Source organism: Polypterus senegalus, chromosome 2 (genome assembly GCF_016835505.1).
Source record: "Polypterus senegalus isolate Bchr_013 chromosome 2, ASM1683550v1, whole genome shotgun sequence".
Classification (NCBI taxonomy): domain Eukaryota; kingdom Metazoa; phylum Chordata; class Cladistia; order Polypteriformes; family Polypteridae; genus Polypterus; species Polypterus senegalus.
This window is the reverse complement of record NC_053155.1, coordinates 166554687-166575463: the sequence shown is the minus strand read 5'-3', so window position 1 is coordinate 166575463 and position 20777 is coordinate 166554687. Positions and strand designations below refer to the sequence as shown.

The 20777-nt window shown below is 38.9% G+C and overlaps 1 long non-coding RNA gene across 1 annotated transcript; it reads left to right on the top strand.

Moving 5' to 3' along the window:
- The first annotated feature begins 4260 nt into the window (after positions 1-4260).
- On the top strand, positions 4261-20704 carry LOC120523538. The gene is made up of 4 exons (XR_005632644.1): positions 4261-4341; positions 18359-18540; positions 19057-19092; positions 19549-20704. It is a non-coding gene; the product is annotated as an uncharacterized LOC120523538 (long non-coding RNA).
- The last annotated feature ends 73 nt before the right edge of the window (positions 20705-20777 follow it).

Genomic DNA, 20777 nt, shown 5'->3' with positions numbered 1-20777 from the left:
GTATTTTTGTACTTTGTCAGAAATTATAATATTTGCATAACTTGGAACACTCTCAGCCAGAACAGAGTTTAAAGTATTAAAACATATTTCAGTATTTTAATTGGCAGTAAATTTATAACTTTACGGCGACAGCACTCTGCATTGAAAAAAAATTGATACTGACTTTTTTTATTACATTAGTATACACACTGTTGACTTGTTATTTAACATGCACAATGTAGTGTTTGCATGACAAGATGTATTCAGGACTGTTGTAGGCTATTATTAGGCGTCAAACTTAAATAATTTGTGACGACTCGTAGGGGTGAGGGGGTATGTTTACAGAGAAGGAGAAATTAAATCAGCTGCCTTATGCCAGACTGCTGGATGTGGCCATAAAAATGACCGTTCACTTCTTCAGCTCATATGTACGTAAGCGTATTAGGGCCACGGTGAAAAACAAAATACGGACACAGTGAAGAAAAAAATCTAAATGTCAGCACATTAAATGCTTTATATTAAGTGTTCCCCGACCCTGTTGTTAATCACTACGCACTTCTTAAACAGACTTCCTCTTGCACTGAGAGGCGCCGGCAGCTATCGCCGCACATTGACTTCATGATATTCCTGCTCTATGAGCATTAAGAATACTAAGATAAATACTTGATATCTTTTTCACGATGAAATGCATTAAAGCACGAACGAGACACGAACGCAGAATTCAATGGATGTTCTTCTGAGCGGGCTTTCATTATTGCATGCGTGCTGTCTCTATCTGACGTCCTAAATCTCCAGTTCCTATCCTTCCTTTTTCATTCTCCACATAACCAATCACCACACGCATAAACGTCTTTGTGAAATTAAAACAAGTAATAAACTTAGACCTCAGAGTTTTCAGAACTTTAAAAAAAATCTTCGTTATACATGTTTAATTATGCTATCCATTCACGGTTGCGCTCATCCCAGCAAGCATCGTGTGCGAGGCAGGACTAAATCCTGAATGGGGCCACAGCACATAGCAGGGTGAATACCAGCAACACATACAGTAGCAGTGTCAATATAGCATAACAAAACCCCACATCCTACATGACTTTGAAAGGAAACTGAAGCACGCCGAGTAAACCCACCAGAAAAACATGCAAATTCAAGGCAGAGAACACCCGGGACCCCATTGCTGCGAGGCAGCCGTGCAACCACTACGCCATCGTGCCCCCACGTGCATTAATACATTTAAAGTTCTGAAAACTCTGAGGTCTACATTTATAACTAGTTTTAATTTCACAAAGACGTTTATCGTGGGGTGATTGGTTATATGGAGAACGAAAAAGGAAGGATAGAAACTGGAGATTTAGTACGTCAGATAGAGACAGCACGCACGCAATAAAGAAAGCCCGCTCAGAAGAACATCCATTGAATTCTGCGTTCGTGTCTCCGATCACCACATCACGAACCCAACATTTACACAATATTTATGTAAAACCTGTGCGATACCCATTCCTATATCCAGTTTTTTGGAGCCTCGTCACACCCACCATAAAGTTCTCTACAATGATCGTAGATCTGGGGACCCCTTAATGCAAGGGAGCAGCACTACAGCCACGCCACCGTGACCCCAGCCACCCATGTTTAATACATGCTTTAAAGCATTTCATCGTGAAATAGATATCTTAGTATTGTGAATGTTCATAGAGCAGGAATATCATGAAGTCAATGTGCGGCGATCACTGCCGGCACCTCTCAGTGCAAGAGGAAGTCTGTTTAAGAAGCGCTTAGAGATTAACAACAGGATTGGGGAACACTTAACATAAAGCATTTAATGTGCTACATTAATTTATGACGGGGTTTGAGAAAATCTAGTAAATTAAACATTAATTTTAAGATGAAGTTTAGTTTGCAACATTCTACTGACAAAATAAACTACTAGAATGGTGGAAATGTCGAGAATAAAGTCAACATGTGGACTTTAATCTCGACATTTAGATTTTTTTTTTCACCGTGGCCCTAATACGCTTCCGTACATATGCGCCACCCGGCTTCGTGTCACTTCGCTCTCCCAGTGTCAGAGGCAGCCCATACACCCACACACTTTCCCGCGGTTCCGTGAGCCGACCCAAGGCCAGCGTCAATATATCATGGTCGCTAGAGGCCAAGCATCACAACCGATGGGCATTTAGCTGCGGGTGAAATGCTATCTGCACCCCCTTGTACCAGTTATTCATAGGACTTCTTTTATAGACGGCTTCTCCTGGTATTTCCGCTCCTTTGGACAGTACGCGCCCACCAGAGGAGCGTAAATAGTACAGGTGGTTCGCGAATAAGGTCTCTTTAAGAGACTAATTCACCCACCTGTATAAATTGGCCTAGAAGCAGTCTCAAGGCATAAAGGTGGACTCGGTGTACACAGTAAGGGAGTAAAAAAAAAAAATAAATAAATAAAAAAAAAAAAAATAATAATAATAATAATAATAATATCCGTGCCTTAACCGTCCATTTTATTAGTTTAAATGGACTTGTATGTGGAATTTCACATATTTATTTTGTATAGGTGTATACGAAAGTCAAGATGTTTCAAATAATCGTAATTTTTTTTTAAGATACAGGGGCCTGTCACGTTTTCTTTACTTTTTTTTTTCTTTTTTCACAATGTATTGTTAGATTTACTTGCTTTGTGTTGTTGCACTGTTTGTGTATAGATTATTTTATTATTTGTGGGGTTTTACTGCATGTTATGAGGTTTATTTGTATTTATAGAAGCCCTGATGAGTTGTATTGTATCTAGTTACTTGTTTGTAATAAAAGTTCTATGACTCTATAATTGCAACAGCATTTGCTTTAAATGCCGGATTTGTGCTACACTCTCGCATTCAGACCCAGGGCGCTATAGTATTGTCATTTTGTGGAGTCACTCATAGCAGTTTGTTGCAAGAGCACTTTTGATCATTTCAATCCCAGATCCAGTGTGACTCGGGTACTTTGCGTTATACTTAGTAATACAGTGTATTTCACTTTCAGCATTTTATGTATAAAGTGAGTATGAAAAGAAAAGGGCATTAATTTTAGTGTATGACAGTTGTATGTTAAATCCTGAAGTTTTTCATGTCTGGCTTCATATTTTAGATTGGGCACTCTTTGAAATGTTGCCAGAAATGCCGGCAAAGCCAGAGGTTAAACAGAAAATAAAGAAATAGAAGCAAGGCGGCCATAATATTCTTTATTCACTCTGGATGCTTCCGTAAATGATTCAGTGCAAGGCAGATGGTTTACTCAGAAAAACTTTTGATTTATTAAAGCACATAAAGTAAAACCTTACAAAAGACGCCCGTCTCCATTACTCTTTGTTGCTAATCCCTCACCTTATTTACTTCCCCTACTGTTCATATATTTCCCTTGGTTATCTGATTCATTACTTTATTTAAAACCTTAATTTACAATATACTATAACAGCAGTATGTCAATCAATTACTGGGTCTTAACGGGTAGTGTGGTGGAAATAGTGACGCCGAATGTCTACCGTCTATTTAGCTATATTTTAAAGACTGGACATTAAACCTTTTTCATATCTGCCAGAGATCCATTTAAAGTATTACACACACAAGTTTGCCAGTTGTGTATTGTCCGTAATGCTGAGTGCGTGACGGCAAGCAAATATTCACCAGAGTGTTGCAGGACACATCTAACCAACCAAAAGCAATCGGCTGTGACACAAGCGACAATTGATATTTTTAACGTGATTGTCAGTTGGCTGATTTTTGACCAAAATATTATGCCCGATACCAAGGCATCAGTTTCGTCCTGCTAAGCTTGCAGTAGACACGTCAGATTTCTCCTGGATACAAACCCATTTACTCGTGAAAACCCAGTCGGCTCTGCCACTGCTTTGGCCGAGAGTGCTCGAAGTTATGCAAACGTTACTTGTTGTGCTAAATAAAGTACATAAAATACCTAAAAAAGATAAGAGATGTTTTTACCTTTTAACGTTCTTGCTTCTACTTATTGAATAGCTGGGATTAAATCGTGACGAATTTAAGTTTCCACTGTTTTTTCTGCCTCCGTTTAGGTTATGCGTTGCTCTTTTTGTTTTCAGGCTTCTCAATTTGTTTGCGTGCTGCTTCATTTGTTTCTGATTTGTTTTTGTGTATTGCGATTTGTTTTTGGGATTCAATTTGATTTTTGTTATCTGATTTGCATGATTTAATTTGTTTTTGGGCATTGCACTTCGGGGCCACCGTAGGCCTCCGCTCCGAGGAGGCGGGACATCAGCAGATTACCTATGAGCCTTCTTCCAAACGTATAGTGTGTGTCGCTTCGCTATGGAAGTTCTGAACCGCACAGTGAAAAAAATTATGGGATAACCCTTATATCGTACGTATGAGATGTTTTCACGTACGTACAAGATAAAGTTAACTTAAAATGACTAAAGTGCGTTTCGGGGCCACCTACTTACACCTTTACCAAGGCTGTTTGACGTCACTTCCAGCGGTGGTAGCGCGGTGATCTAAAAAAAGCAGACAGGTGGGCTCTAATATTAAAGGAATGTGAGATGATTAAATAAATAAAAAAAATCCCAGCCGTTTGCTTTTTATCACAGTGCTACAAGCGAGAAAATAATTTTCTTTTTTTTCCCTTTCAGCCAACTTGTTACAAGAATATATTCTGGAAATTGGTTGTTAACAGTTTACGTTATTTTTAATTTACATCGCTTTGGTAAAATTGTAGTATCTTACTTTCACGTGTATCCTTTTTTTTTCTTCCGTCTAGGAATATACATGCTGATGGTATCTGAATATTAATTATAGGCTTTATGCAACCTTACATTTGTGTTTACATTGTATAGGATTTCAATACTTTTCCTCTTGTCCTCTGTCAGTTATCGCTTTATCTGACCATGGAGGAACCCTTTGATTTTATTGCTGTCAGTCTTTTAAAGATGCTGAATTTTTCTTCTTGTGTGGCATACTTTTAACTGCATTCATTGTGTATATATACTTTTTTATCTTGGGATGACATGCCAGCCATTAGACAGTGGTGCTGCTTGCTTCTTCTGGAGAACTGCTCGTATGGGTGGTAAACATTCGGTAGTGGTGTTTTTTTAAACTATTTTCCCCATAATTTTGTGACCAGCTCCTCTGGTCTGGTTTAGTGGGTGCCAAATGACCAGTGCCTTTTCAGAATACCTTTATAGTTGCTGGTACTTGTTCTAAGTCACGGGTGTCAAACTCCAGGCCTGGAGGGCCGCAGTGGGTGCAGGTTTTCTTTCTAACCTTTTTCCTAATCAGTGTCCAGTTTTCACGACTAATTAACTTCTTTTCCCTTTGTTTTAATAGCCCTGTTTTTTTAAGGATTAAGTCTTCTGAATTGATTCTTTTCTTCATTAAATGACAGCCGAACAGAAATGAGACATGAAACGAGCCAACAGATGACCAGCTAAATTGGGGCTTCAAACTCCAACCAGTTCCTTAATGAGAAGCTGATTCTTGTTGTTAATTAAACCCGTTATTCAATTCCATGGCTTGGTGCTGCTCTTTCTGACACAGCAGACATTTCCAAAACTGTTGATAGTCTGTTTTTTCTAAGAACTCCTAAAATGTTTTGGTAACCTGAGGGATCAACCTTACTGAGACCTTCATCTTTATTTTCAAATTTTGTTTGATGGGTACAGGTGAGCTGGTCATGTCCTGCTTGTTTTATGTCTCATTACTCTCCGGCTGCTAATTAAGGAAAAAACAACTAAGGGGCCTGAGTCAAGCTAATTAAAGCTAAGGCTAAAGAAGTTAATTAGCATCAAAAACTGGTCACTAACTAAGAAGATGGTTAGAATTAAAACCTGTAGCCACTTTAGCACTCCAGGACTGGAGTTATGGGTCCACAGCTCGCTCAGCAAAGGCCTGGGGTGTATTTTTCATACGTGGATTACTCGTTTAGCCGGATGTAATTGTTGACGATTTGGCATGATTCTGGATCTGTCGGTTTTTCGAAACTCTTCTCTTGCTGGATGAGTTGTCATAGTAGCACATCCAAAACTCAAACCTGGGGGGTATTGCACAAAACCAAGATAAGGAATTAAGCTGGGATTTTCTGCTTATCCGGGCTGAATTTAGCCCTGACTCGGTTGCATGAAGGGAGGCTAAATTAATCTACATTAAGTTACTATGGAGATTTACACTTTGCAGCTAGCCTGCTCCAGAGCAGGCTAACAACCAGGCTAAGATTAATCTTAGTGATTTATCGGCTAGTTCCTCCCTAAATCCTACTAGATATTAATGTGTTTTAGTCATTTCATGGTCCTGCATTAAAAAACTAGATATACTGTCATTCATCTATTTATGCGTACTGTCATTTTAGTTATTATTGAAAACTGCTGTTCATTTCACTGTCAGAGGTTTGATGAATATATATATTATTCGAGATTTAAAGAGATTTAAAACACCCAGTGAGGAAAGCACATTTTCCTGAGCAATTATTACTTTGCTGTCCACAATGAATGCCAACACAGTGCAAAAGAACTATACTATACAATATGAGAAATAGAATATAGACTATGTATATCTATATATGCAAGTATACAGTAGAAATGTATTGTTGAATGATAAAAAATATCAATATATTATATTTTATTGCAGTTGATGAGATAATAAGAAATGGCTCCTCAATTTGCAAATGTGGTTTCAATTAAGTCCGTAACGAGGTCAATACGTAGTATATATAGACTAAAGATTTGTGTGTTTCCTATCCACAATGGCTTGCCCTTTGTTGAATGATGTAGTTGATGAGGAAGTTTTAATACTCAGACGAGCATTCAGGCATGAAAGAGTCTTCCGAGATAGGGCAGACCCATTGGCCTTTTCAGACGAATATCTGACTGAGAGGTACAGATTCTCAAGTGATGGCATCAGATATTTGTGTAGGCTGCTGGGTCCAAACATACAGCACAGGACCGCACGGAGCCATGCTCTCACTGTCCCACAGATGGTCTGCATAGCACTGCGATTCTTTGCAAGTGGCATGTTTCTGTATTCTGTCGGTGATGCAGAAAACCTCAATAAAGCCACTATTTGCACAATAAGAAAAGTAAGTCTGGCATTGAAATCTCTTGTGCACATATTTATCACCTTCCCTGGCCACAGAAGATTCATCCACATCAAGGAGGAGTTCTACAAGATTGCAGGTAACATGAATAATAACAGATTACTACAAAATGTTACATTAGCACAGTCACAGTATGACAGTCATTGTTTTGTGTTATAGCTTTTCCTAATGTAATTGGTACAGTGGATTGCACCCATATTCAGATCCAACGCCCCTCAGGGGCACATGAGGGAGATTATGTGAACAGGAAATCCTTCCACAGTGTCAATGTTCAGGTAAGAATAAGTAATGGTTACTGTCAGCTACATAATTATTCTGTGCATTAAATTACCTTAATAGGCTATATATTGTTACAGATGATCTGTGATGCTGACTGCCTTATCACAAATTTAGAGGCAAAGTGGCCTGGCTCAGTCCACGACTCCAGAATCTTTCGGGCCAGTAGAATTTACCAGAGACTCTCTCTAGGTAAACCACCCCATTTTTTTTAAGCACCTTGAACAGCAAGAGTACAGTACTTGTAAGAATTATGTTTTGTATTCACAGGTGAGTTCTCTGGTGTGCTGCTGGGGACAAAGGTTATGCCTGTGAGACATTTCTGATGACTCCCCTTACAGACCCCCAAACCCCAGCACAGCAAGCTTACAACCATGCCCATGCCAAAACCAGGGCTCGAATTGAAATGACCTTCGGCCTCCTGAAATCCCGATTTCAGTGCCTGCACCACCTGAGGGTCTTCCCAGACAGAGCATGCGACGTGACTGTTGCCTGCACAGTGCTGCACAATATTGCCAGCCTAAGAAAAGAAAGGGCTCCCAGAGTTGCTTTGGATGTTGATTGGGACAATGCTGCCATATTCCCAGATAACAGAAATGGTAGACTTGTTAGAGAACAATACATTGCAAATTATTTCAGTTAATTTAGTTTTGATTTAGCCCATCCCTTAATAAAGGATAATGTAGGCTATATAACTTTTTCATGTGTACATGCATTTTATTTGGCATCAGTAGCACACACTGTGGTTATCTTCCCAAATTCTAGTTCCACTTCACTGGATCGATCACTATAAAGTGTACCTGACAGTCATAAAAATTGTAGAAGACCACAATGGTTTTGGAATATTTTTCTTTTATTATTTTGTTGTTATCACTTGTCAGCTTGGAGCTGTGGACAGAACAAATTATGATGATTAATACATTGGGTTACAGTCATGGTTACAGTATGAACTGAAGTCACTTACTTCTGTTTGTAGTTTCTGGATTTCCAGTTCTAGTTTCCTCAGTGTCTTGCGTTTAATTTGCATGTCAAGGTCCATGTCCTGCAGCTTTCTTTGTTCACATCAATCTTGACTTCTGAAAGCTCGATCTGTCTCTTAAGATGTGTTGTGTAGAGATGTCTGACAGTTTGTGAATTCTGTGAACACCTTTTTGTTAGCATAGCACAATTTTGCATAATGTAAATTTACTTTAGGCAATACTCACTATGTTACCAGGCTGCTTATCAGACTGCCCAATGTCAGGATCCTTTAACAAATGATATTTTCTATTAGTACCACTTCCTGACTTCTTATCTATTATAAACTTAAAAAATGTGTCCATTTCCACAAAATTGACATGATACCTCGAGCCTTCTAGAGTCCAACGACACGGTCTCATCATCGGCAGAAGTGCACTCCACTGCTGTAGATGTGGCTTCCTCTGCCATATTCATTACTGGTATTGATATTTTTGACAGAACACGCAAAGCCAATGATTTAATAAAGAATACTCACCGCAAATCATAGTCTGGGGATCCAAAAGTGTAAGAGTGTTACCAGCCACTGCAAGGTAAAGCAAAGTCACACAGTCCACATAACAAAATATAAATGGATTTTAATATTTTCCATGCGCAGTAGTATGGCAATAATGTACATTGTATGAAGAGGCCAGTATCCCTTGCTGGGCCAGAGTCAGTGGCTGTCCCTCCCTGGATCCCTTCAATCACTGGCTTCCCTTTATTTGAGTCCAGGGCCAGCTCCTCTGCTGGGGTGAAGTCTTGGGTTGGAGGCCACCCCCACCAGTAATATGACTTTTCTTTTTTATGGCTAAAATCAGCACAGATAATAAAATGTCAGCAAACATGTCACCTATGTTCTCAGCAAACAAGTCACTTACCAGCCTGCAAAATATTCTTGTATTTAATCTTGACTTGCTGCCAAGTCCTTTTTTGGCCAGACATGTTTGTTCTTTAAGAGGAATAGAAAGATACAAATGATAAAATAGATTAGATGGATAAAAATAGAGCAAATTATCTGATTATAGATTACATCAAATTAATTAGAAACAAAACCTACATACAAATAGATAAGAGTAAAAGGATTAAACACATTAGAGACATAAAATAAACTAAATATATCAAATAGATGCATATAGTGGGTAAGTGTTTGCAATTATTCTTCATGTTAAATGCATGTCCACTGGACACATTTAAGGCAAAGTATACAATTATTTTTGAAAATGACAAGTAACTCCTTGAATTGTAATTATGAGGGTTTCAGTGGAGCACTGGTTATTTGGACTACTTACGCATTCAATCGGTCCGCTATTGTTTGCCAGGCATTCTCTCTTTGCTTTATTACAGCAGCTGTATTGCCTTTTTTACATATTATATGTTTCACTTCTTCATACGTTTCCATAAGAAGCTGTTGCTCATTAGGCGAAAAGTATGCCGCACGGGTTTTGTCCATTTTTGCATCGGTGATTCTGTGATCGATTTCGTGATCTTTTTAAGAATACCATGAACGCGCATTTATCCAAACTATATACACCTGGCTTAACATATCCGCGCGTTCTCATCCTGGCTCAGCAAACGTGCAACGGATTAAGCCAGGATGCACTGATTAAACTAGGTCAAGCCGCGACTGTTCTGTTATCCTGGCTTTCTTAATTCTACTTTTGTGCAATACCCCTCTGCTTGGAGCAGGTTTTTTCTATGTAAACAAGGATTAGCTCACGCACTTAATCAGTGTCTGTGCGTGGAATTCATTCAGCCTTTCATGAATGAGCGACCAATTGCTATTGGTGCTCAAATTATAAGAAGAGAATTTCATATAGAGAGGGTTTTGCGCGACTGCAAAATTCCGGAGGAAATTCTTTTCCAAAGATACCACTTAAGCCGGAGGGGAGGGGGGATATTGTACCTCAAAGAATTATTAGCAACTTATATTCGAAGTCAAACTAGGCAACGTCGGGCTCTCACAACCACACAGATTTGCTTTGATGTATTCTACAAGCAGTACTTTTTATATACTGTATGCGATGCGGAAAATCTGTCTAAAAGTGCAGTTTGCCAGGCAATTCGTAAAGTCGGTTTGACTGTGAAATACTTCCTTCGGGTATTCATAGTGTTTCCTGGACACCTGCGTGTGCAGACAAAGGAGGCATTTCATGCCATTGCAGGTAGGTAATACACAGGCAAAAACACCCACAGTTCCATACAGAATCTCACAATCAGCCTAACATTCTCGTTGCCCAGAATTTCCAAATGTGATTGGGGCACATGTGACTGATCAGAGTGGAGTTTGATCAAACATTATTTGACACAGGTTGTAGGGATATGACATTCCCTGCAACTGATCCAGTAAAAAGAGGGCTATATGGAATATACCTATGGCACACATTGAGGACAAATATATGCAATGACCATCCTTTACCTGAAATGAAGTGACCACTGCATCCTGCCACTGGTTCTGATGAGGAGCTTCCCCCTGGAATGCCCTCAGAAACAGGGCGATGGGCATTTTGCTGGAGAGCCAACTCTTCTGCAGGGGTTAGGTCTGGACCGCGTGGACCTCCACCTGTTTTTTGCTCGTCTTCCTTCTTATTAGCCTTAATATTAATGTTTTTTTATTATATATGATTATTTATGTCAACAATTCTTTAAATAGTTATATACCAATATTTACCAGTTTGAAGTATATTCTTGTACTTCAATTTAACCTGTTCTCATGTTCTCCTTGTGCTCACATTTGATCTGGAATTATGACATATTAAATAATAATTAATCTGACACATCGGAAATGAAACTCTGCTTTCAGTAAGTACAATGCACATGCGTGTAATTTGTGGGTCACTTTTTGCCAGCCGTCTTTTCTGGATTGGCCTGCTTTTACAGTGTAACCCATTGTGCATATTAAATCTTGAAATCCTTTGAGTAACACACGCACGCACGCATACATACACAGCTTGTGTGGAAAAAATGCGCCCGTTCTTTCGTCATCGTCATGTTGCAGCCTATCAAAGACTTGCCAATCATGTTTTCTAGACTCAATATATATGGGATTTTCATTCAGTCATGGCTTTGCCGTTCATGAATGAGCTACTAATTGAAATCGTTGCGCAAATTATAAGAAGAGAATTTCATATAGAGAGGGTTTTGCGCAATCGGCAAGATCCTTTATTGCTCCTGGAGGAAATTCTTTTCGAAAGATACAGATATCGCTTTAGTCGAGGGGGAATATTGTAACTCAAAGATTTATTAGAACCTTATATTCGAAGTCAAACAAGGCGAAGTCGTGCTTTCATAACCACACAGACAGTATGCATTGCTTTGAGGTTTTTTGCAAGTGGCACTTTTTATATACTGTAGGCAATGCGGAAAATCTGTCTAAAAGTGCAGTTTGCCAGGCAATTCGTAAAGTCTGTTTGGCTGTGAAATATTTCCTTCGGGGTTTCTTAGTGTTTCCTGGACACTTGCGTGTGCAGACAATAAAAGAGGTGTTTCATGCCATTGCAGATACACAGGCAAAAACACGCACAGTTCCGTAAAGAATCTTACAGTCTGCCTAACATTGTCATTACCCAGGATTTCCAAATGTAATTGGGTAAATTGTAATTGTAAATCCAGTTTTTTGGAGCCTCGTCACACTTGCCATAAAGTTCACTACACAGAACATACAACTGGGAACCCCTTAATGCAAGGGAACAGCTCTATAGCCACGCCACCGTGCCCCCCGCCACCCATGTTTAATAACATGCTTTAATGCATTTCATCGTGAAGAAGATATCAAGTATTTCTCTTAGTATTCTGAATGTTCTTAGAGCAGGAACATCATGAAGTCAATGTGCGGCGATCGCTGTCTGCGCCTTACAGTGCAAGAGGAAGTCAGTTGAAGAAGCGCATAGAGATTAAAAACTGGGTCAGGGAACACTTAATATAAAGCATTTAATGTGGTACATTAATTAATGAAGGGGTTTGAGAAAATCTAGTAAATTGAACATTCATTTTAAGATGTTTAGTTTGCGACATTCTACTGACAAAATAAACAATAGAATAAAGTATAAATGTCGACTTTAATCTCGACATAAATGGCGAGAATAAAGTGGAAATGTCGAGAATAAAGTCAGCATGTCGACTTTAATTTCGATGTAAATGGCGAGAATAAAGTGGAAATGTCGAGAGTAAAGTCAACATGTCGACTTTAATCTCGACATTTAGATTTTTTTTTCTTCACTGTGTCCGTATTTTTTTTCACCCGTGGCCCTAACACGCTTCCGTAGATGGGCATTTTGCTGGAGAGCCAAATCTTCTGCAGGGGTTAGGTCTGGACCGCGTGGACCTCCACCTGTTTTTTGCTTGTCTGCCTTCTTATTAGCCTTAAATTTAATGGTTTTTTTTATTATATATGATTCTTTATGTCAACAAGTCTTTAAATAGTTATATACCAATATTTGCCAGTTTGAAGTATATTCTTGTACTTCACTTTAACCTGTTCTCATGTTCTCCTTGTGCTCACGTTTTATCTGGAATTATGACATATTAAATAATAATTAATCTAACACATAGGAAATGAAACGCTGCATTCAGTAAGTACAATGCACACTTCTTAGCGTTTAATTTGTCAGCCACTTTTTGCCAGCCGTCTTTTCTGGTTTGGGCAGCTTTTGCAGTGTTACCCCTTGTGCATATTAAATCTTGAAATTCTTCATATCCTTCGAATAAAAGGTCCTGCTCCGCTTGTGTTGTTAAAAAAACAAAACAAAAAAAAACACGCACCCATTCTTTCGTCGTTTTGTTGCAGCCTATCAAAGACTTGCTGATCATGTTTTCTAGACTCAATATATATGGGCTTTTCACACAGCACGGGCGCGCGCATTCCTCTCGGATGATTAGATCCAGCTAGACTAATCTACCACAAGGCTGCGTTTGAAAAACCGATTTATCCCAGATGAGTTTAACCGGCATTAACTCATCCAAGATGAGGCATCTGATCTCGGATGATTTAAGCGACGTACGAAAAATACCCCCCGTTGTTTTAAATAAATAATCACCGCGCTCGCGGCGGCTTAGTGAGGGGGCGTGGTGGCTGTAGCATGATCTCAGGGCGATTTGCCTTGTGGGCGTTTCTCACCTAGTGCACAGGTGAGGGACTGCCCACATCGGTGATTGTTCCTGGGATTGCTAATGTGCTGCAGCTGCTTTGGCCCCCCTCAATATAAAGAAGCAAGAGGCGGGTATAGAAGCTCCTACCCAGCAGGACGCAGGAGCAAGCCGGTGCGAGAGAACGCTCGCAGGCAGTTGTGTGGAAGCCTGGGTGTTTGCCCGACACCCGAGTGGGCGTTGTAGTAGTGTTCACTCCCGCTGAGTGAACGAGTAGCGGGAGTGACCACTGAAGGGCGACTGGCCGCGGAAGTCGGGAGATTTGGTGGTGGATTCCCCAGCGTGTGCGTCCTGGCCGTTGGGTGAGGACCAAGTCTCGGGGCTGGGATGAGTGCCAGACCGAAGCCGGGATCGGGAGGACTCCAGACGTGTGTGAGAGAGAGAGAAAGGACAGCAGCTGCGAGAGCGTCTCGCCTGCTGTCAAGCCCAACCGGGAGAAGCAGGTGAGACGCTGGTTTAAAAGAGGCACGGGGCTTATTGTGTTTAGAGGACTGCTTCCAGCGTCATTTGAACCTCGTTGTTTTTAAGGATTGTGTTTTTCTATTTATTGGTTTTAACCTCCACACTTTTATGGATTATTTATTTAATGAAGACTCTTTTGAAGCACTGCACTGTTTAATTGAACACTTTTTTTTTGTTGACTGTTTTAAATAAAGGCACTTTGCACGTTTTACATCATCCCCTTGCTGTGTTGGTGCCTCACTGTCTCGGTCAACTTGGTTATATCTTTCGATAGCGTTGGGTTCAAGGGCTCCCGAACAGAGGATGGGAGCATGGAGCAGAACCCGCATCGTCGCACACCCCTGTTCTAAGTGTACCATAACTGAGTGCCTGTGCAGGTGCCCTGCTTTTGGAGCTGCTCCTTTTGGGATGCTTGGACAATCTAAGGTGATACCTCACATCCAACTAGGGAAAACCAGTCAGTTTAAATAAAACTTGGAATTTTAAATACTCTAGTGTTTTAAATGAGGTCAAACAATATTACTTTAAATACACCAGTGTGTGTTTTAGTATGTACAGAAACTTTACTGGATAACATCAATATTTTAATGTCTAAAAGTCAGGACCCAGATGAACATGGCAGCAGTGAACTGCTGATACAGCCACGCTAAGGTATTAATGTGAAACTTGGTCTACCACTGTAGTTTCATACTCTGTTCGACTTGAGCAAAAACCTTAAAGTTGAACATGACATGAAGGATTGTCATAAGCTTTGTCAAGGAACAGTTGTCACCTGAGGAGTGTTACAGTAGATTGGTTATTTTGATTAGAGTACTACAAAGCTTTTCTGTGACTTGCATGTTACTTTAGGCAGTGTGCAGATTGGTGTATTCGTAATACTCTGAAATAATGGATACATGTATATTAGGAAAAAATGGGAGTTTTTGTAGTGAACCCCAGGGTAATTCTCAGTTTAAGCTGTATTCCACTTTTTATGAGAAAACAGGAGTGTTCAGGCCAAAACCCGATAGCTTGCACAAGACAAATATTACAGATGACAATCTGATGTAATTGTGTGTGTGTGTGTGTCCACAGTGTAGGGCTGCAGTAGGGCAGCTGACTCGAACAAGCGGCTCGGGTTTTGTGACTGCTGAGATCGGCAGGGCTCAATGTGAAAAACTGTTGGAGTTCATGATAAAGGATCCATGAGCAGATGATCACTTGCTGGTAACTTAGTTCAGATAACAAGTAAAACTTTGTTATTGTAATCTTGCTATATACAGTATAAGATGAGGAGCTGATAGATGGCCTCTACAACCACCTGAATAAAGTGCTGTGAAGAGCTGTAGGCACTTTTAAAAAGATTAACCGAGTTCACATCATTCTGGGTGTGCTGATGCCAGAGACTCATTTGGCTTCAGAGAATCTGAGTACAGAAAGTGTCTCTGAGTAACATCCTCTCTGTCCCTCTGGGGAACAGCCCATTCTTCTGTTAACAGAATACAATTTAACTTTTGATTTAGGCAAGAATAAGCGTGTGTGTGTGTGCAATAGTATACTTTTAGTATTGGTAAAAGTAAATCTAGAAGTATGTCATAAGTAGGATTTATTGTAAACTTTACAAGTCAAGACTTGTGCTAACAAATGCACAAGACTTTCTGGCTGATTGTGTGTTGTGTGTTTTTACAAAAAAAAAAGCGAGAGAGAACAGTTTGTGCTTCCAACTGTTGCAATACAAGGACAGCATCACTAAGGCATTTGAACTTGGGATCCCATCTCAACTCCTCCTCTAAACATGTCCCTTTCTTTGTCATTTGCCTTTATTTCCAAGTGTGAAACTGACCGTGCATAGAGTTGTGTATATTTGATTTAACTATTGATGTAAGTAATAAGACACTTTCACAATAACAAATATCCTTGATTAAGGTCTGTATATTTGATTTATATTGTCTGCTCATCTGTTTTTGCGAATTGATGTCCTCTGCATTCTTTATTTTTTTTATAACTGTATTCAGTTCCTTTTTTGTATGCTACAAACAAACATGTCTATCCCCGTTATAGTTTTTTTTTCATTTATATACTAGGGGGCTCTGCCCTCTGTTCTCTTCACTTGCCAATCCTGGCCAGGTGCCATGCGTCCGCGTAAGCAGGTGTTCAATTTTTAAATGGATTGTTTGTTTTGTTTTCATGGGAACTGTTACATATGCATAATTAACCATAATTAAATCTGGCAGACTGATATTGTAGGTGTTATTAGTTTATCTGAATTTGTGTGTAATCTATGACCATTGTGTTTTTCCATCAGGGAAAAGCAAATGAAAGAGTAAAGGATCAGAATGAGGTGAATTATTAGACAATTGATGAATCGTGCTCTGCTTTTGGATCAACATGATGATTAACTGTCTTTGATATCTCCATCTTTTGAAACTATTATCGCTAGAATTCGTCACGTTGGTTTATTATAAATACGACCGTGATCTTTCAGATTTATATAGAAATCTAAGAACTACTTTGTTTTGTAGATAAATACTTTGAAGTGTAATATTGTTGGACATAGAGGTTTGTATCCATTATTGGCTGTAGCATTTCTAATACGTCTGATTAACTCTTTCTATTCTATTTTGCATCACTTCTCCATGATCTTGAATGTAAACCTGATTTGAATTGTGGTTTCTTTGAAATTAAATGTAGTAGCTTTAATTGTTGCAGGACCACAGCTTCACATAGCATATGGACCTGCATCATGTAAATCTACATTTTGAGCACTGAATGATGCAAATGCCAACGGATTATTGTAGATTCAGATATTTTGCCTGTAGTGTTTTGTGGATTTCACTTTCACCAAACAAAAAATCTTTTAATTCTCGTGAATATGCCTCTTCATTGGGAAGAAACACTACTTTTCCCTGATGGTAACCCAAATTAGATCTACCAGTCTCTGACTTAAACTTTAAAACTGCACGATATCTACATCTGTCATATCACCAGTGTCCATATTCGATCTCTCTTCGCTGTTCTGTTATTTCACTGAGTAATTTCCATTTGTTTGTGCTAATGCAATCTTTTACTATCCGTTTTGAGACTTTCGAATTTTACTCCTTTCATAATCTGTAACTTGCTCTGCATGTGTATCACACCAATGTTTTTAAACTTTATGACATTCTACTTTTTCTTCTACTGTTTTTTACCCAGCTTGGACCTGCTATGTTTCTAATTCCACTTGGTCTGGGCTGATTTTATTTTCTTTCCTTATTTTTCCAAATTTGCACTTGGATTCTTTTTTTGAATTCTTTTCTCTCCAATGCTTTTGGGCCTCTTTTTAACACACTGCCCTTTCTTCTTCACTTAGTCATTGACATGTCATCTAAAACATATAAAATTATTGTCCAGGAAAGGACTACAACGAAGGAAATGAATAGATTCTATGTATAAAGTGTCCTGAAAGCTTCTTTAAAGGATAAAACTGAGGACTTTTCATAAATGACTTAAAATGAGGAAAATGTAAAAATTTATAAGAGCCGAGAGTACAGGAAGTGTCTGACAAAAGCATTCACACAAATGAGAGGTGCGAGGACTGTGGCCGTGGGCCATCAACTGGAAATGGTTGAGACCAACTTGAAAAAAATCTCTTGGAAATCGTCTCGTTTCAAGATTTTCTTTTATAATAGATAATATACAGAACTGGGCATGTTGCAGTTTAAATGCTTCAGTATATCACCTTTTCATGCATTCTTTCTTTCAGTTTTAACTGACCCATTGTTAATTGAGTGTTTCTTGAAATGGTTGCACAATTTATACTGAATAATTTAATTAACAATTCTGCATTTGTGCTGGCCCAATCAGCTTGTGTATTAACACTACTAGAATTGATAGATTTGACACAGTCTACACATGGCACTCACTTTGCTGGACTCGCCAGTAATGCCATAAGGTAAAATAGCTTGGAAACGGAGTATCCTGATCAAGACTTTGCTGTTCACCTACAAACTTTTACTTTATTTATTTTTTGTCACATTTTCAATAAACCTTGCATTTTTTAACTAAAAATACAGCCTTTAAGTATGGGAACAAAATTTAAAGGAAAAGGATTATGTACGCCTGATAAATGAAGGGTCAACATTTTTTGAAGCTCAGTATTCTAAAACCATGACTCCCAGCTAGAACCTTTTGTTCTAAGGTCTTGACGCTCAGTGTGTATGTATGTATAATTGCTTTTCATAGATAATGTTTAACATGGTAAATTTAATTATAAAAATGGAAAGGTGATTATTAGCGCTATAACTGTTTCTTACATTTTAACATTGATAAAATTTAGAGACCGCCAAAGGATGCTTTAATTCACAATTTTATTGCCAGCTTTCTTAATGTCTGCTTCCAAATATGTGAAGGTGAGTGTGAAGTATGTGATTTGTAATATTCTGTAATCCTAATACAGCTAAAAATAACTTGAATACAAGATCCACCGGCAACAAACTCACTAGAGCTGCTGGTATGTTGAGAACAGACATGACTGTAGAATATTTCACACATCAGCAAACCAAGAACAGAGGCTGTCATGCAGGCAGAAGGGGGTGCAATGGAATATTAGGAATGGATAAATAAACATGGGTAAATAGTGTAAGTAACCACATTTTTATGGTTGTCGATTATAGAAGTAAAAATTTACTTTATTCAGAGTTTAAAACTGTAATATGGATATAGCCAGTCTTTAGTGTGACTTGTCCAAATGAAATAGTCGCTTACATTTAACATTTGAGTAAGCAGTCATTTCTTTTAATTTGACCTAATCAAGTGTAGCCCACACTTTGGCCAACTTTTTTTAATTTTAATGGAATTATGTGGACACATTATTTCTTTTACCTTGTAAAACAAGAAAAAATACTTTTTGTGGTTGTTAAATGTAAATTATTGAAATATGCGTGGTTATGATTGTGCCTCTAAGTTGCTGAAATTGTCTTATTAAATCTGATTTCAAATTGGACAGTTCCAACAATTTTTGTCTGACTACAAGCAGTCTCGAAGATTGCTTTCACCCAGAGTGAGTTTTCTGGTTTTTAAATGAAAGACTGTTTCAGATTACATTGTTCCGACTTTATAAATGAAGTTTTTTTTTTTTTTTCCCCCCCATTTCAGATGGCTGCAGTTTCTGGCCTTTTTGACTGTTCAAAAGTGAGTTAATTCTATTACTTTATGCTTATTAATTTTATATTAAGTCCTGATGAATTAAAATTTGAGCTGTTTTCTTCCTTCTAACTAGCGCACAGTTGGAGGACCTAATCTCTAGTAAATCTCTTGGTGCTTTGAGACTAAAAATCCTGTCTCGGATAAAGCTTTCACAGAACCTTTTAAATACTGCTTTCTCTTGTGGGATTTGTGGGGAAAAAAACAAGACATTGTAGGTAAAATAGGGTTTGGTTTTTTGTTTTTTTTTTTTAAACATAAACCTCAATGCTTGTGAAGAGCAATCAGTCCTTGCAAGGTTCCAGCCAACCTCTGGAATCGGCACAAAGGCTTTTGGAGAGCCTCTTCTTGAACATTTCTTTCATGCAGCCTGTTGAGTTATTTGTTTGAGTGCGGCAATGAATGTTTACTTTTTAAGAAAACTTAGTCTTGTTTGTTTTTCAGATCCACCATCACCTGGATTACTGACTCAAATAATTTGGGATTCACCACAGTTTGCATCCTCACCTAGTACAGAAATTCAAAGGAACTGACACCACCCCTAAGGCTACCAAGCTAAAGGCTGAAACTGATCAAGTTCTGCAGTTCAACATGGTTAACTGTACCTTTTTAACCCTTTCTCCTAATTTATGAGAAAAGGTTATTTTATTATATGCTATTTTAGAAAACTTTATTATGAGCAGTGGTGGCAGGTGTTCAAGTGAGGACATAGACGGTGGGAGCGGTCTGATTATTACATGGTATGGTGAATGAATTTATTCTATTCAACTCCCAAATATTCCTACTCCTCCTCCACAGTATTTTACTGAATCAAAATATTTTGATAGGCAAAATCAAAATATAAACCAATTGAATAATTCCCACTGCCTAAAGTCACTGCTTCCATTAACTTTGACCAGCTTGACTGCCTTTTAGAAACCCTGTGTACAGTAGGCACCCAGGATGAATTGTTAACTTTACACAATTTGTTAGAAAGGGCTCACTGGACTTGGACTGAAAAATGTGAATGTTCAAATGGGTCATGCTTTAACAAACACCATAGGTTCTGCCAATGCTCAGCCTTTTGTTCCAGACCACGGCCTTCTTTAGTTCTGTCATACCAGTTGTGGCTGGAGCTTTGGCCATGCCAGTTTCTATTTCTGCCGCCTCTGTTTGTTACCCCTTCAAGTCTCCTATGCTATCCCTTCTGTTTCAGTCATGCCCGTTGTAGCTGCTTCCTGAGCCTTTGATTCTGCTTGCCCTTCTGTCTCCTCAGCCTCTGTTTCAGTCGCAACAGTTACACAGAGCGCCTCTGTCATGCCTGTTTCAGCTATCCCTGCAACTACCTCTGCATCAGTCTTGCCAGTTGAAGTAGGTCCCTCTGCTTCGGCCAGGCCAGCTGCTGCCAGCTCTTCAACTGCCTGCAGTGATGACAATCACAACATTTTTCATCAAATCAACAGTCCATTGTTATACTGAAATAAGACACCCATTAAATTTTGCTGATGCCTATGAACTGGAATCTTATGAGGAGGTATTTAATAGTATTCATGAGACACTGCAAGGAATTCTGGGTAGTCTTTCTGGTACTTTAAATCCGACTGATGTTCAACAGCAACATTTATTTATATAGCACACTAGCAAAATACCCGCGCTTCGCAGCGGAGAAGTAGTGTGTTAAAGAAACAATGAAA